At 42.5% G+C, this 1,065-nt stretch overlaps 1 non-coding gene across 1 annotated transcript; it reads right to left on the bottom strand.

Annotated features, from left to right (window-relative positions):
• Window positions 1-506: 506 nt before the first annotated feature.
• Window positions 507-579, bottom strand: TRNAR-ACG. Its single transcript has one exon. It is a non-coding gene; the product is annotated as a tRNA-Arg (tRNA).
• Between the last annotated feature and the right edge of the window lie 486 nt (window positions 580-1,065).

Consider the following 1,065-nt stretch of genomic DNA (forward strand, 5'->3'; position numbering starts at 1 on the left):
CAATTTAGGTGAGGGGGTGGGGAGGGTGAAGGGTAATTTAGGATTTTTTAATTTTTTAGGGGTGTCCTTAGCAAATGGGGGGGTGTAGGGAGTATTTAATTTTTTTTTAATTTTTGGGGGGTGTCCTGAGCAATCGGGGGGGGGGTGTATTTAGAACTACCCAAACTGATATCATGCTGTGGGAGCCAACTATGAGCACTCGTACTTTAAGAGTCGTGTTAGACTTTATATTGTAAATTAATTTATAGTCGATATGAACGAAGGCATACTTTTTGTCGTGCTTGCTTGGCCTGTTCTTTTGCGGCCGTTGGATGGGTAAAAGGCAGCACCATCCGACGGTAATGGGAGATTAGGAGCGACATGGTGTTGTGCAGCACGTGGAGGGGTGGATTACAGCGTGAACGCGTGTGCGGCGACCCGGTGAGGTGGCGCGGATGGCGGGGCGCCGAGAAGTGACAAAAACGTTCGTAAAATAATGCACTTAATAGGTTAATATAATCCGCCGGCGACTCCACTGGGGATCGAACCCAGAATCTCTGGTTCCGTAGACCAGCGCCTTATCCATTGGGCCATGGAGTCCTTTCTTTCGCTGGCTGGAAGTCTAGTAATATTACTTAATATTCTTCTATGGTCCACAACCATTCCCCTACGCCCGTTCAGTTTGCCAGTGCCAACGATGACAGGATCAGGACTACTGTGAAATGGTCCCTGTGATTGGGGGAGAGAGAATCCTATCCTAGTTATATTTGGGAACAAATGAATGCTAGAATTGCTTGTTCTTTCTTTCTTTCTTTTTGGTACAATAATTGTTTGTTCTTTATTTATTTTTTCTCTTTTGATGATAAAGGGAGGCTAAAAGGACCCACCCAACTTTTATTACTAAAGATAAAAAAATTTACAACTTGGAAGAGAGAACAAGATCAATTAGAGAGGTAAGGGATAAATAACCAACTCAACAAAAACCAAGCAGTAGAAAGAGAGTAAGAAATATTCTTGATTTTGTTACAAATTCTCCTGAAAGCTGGTAGCTTTTTTGATTGCATAGAATAGACCACTGATTAAAAT

This window comes from Phoenix dactylifera, unplaced genomic scaffold (assembly GCF_009389715.1).
Source record: "Phoenix dactylifera cultivar Barhee BC4 unplaced genomic scaffold, palm_55x_up_171113_PBpolish2nd_filt_p 001043F, whole genome shotgun sequence".
Classification (NCBI taxonomy): domain Eukaryota; kingdom Viridiplantae; phylum Streptophyta; class Magnoliopsida; order Arecales; family Arecaceae; genus Phoenix; species Phoenix dactylifera.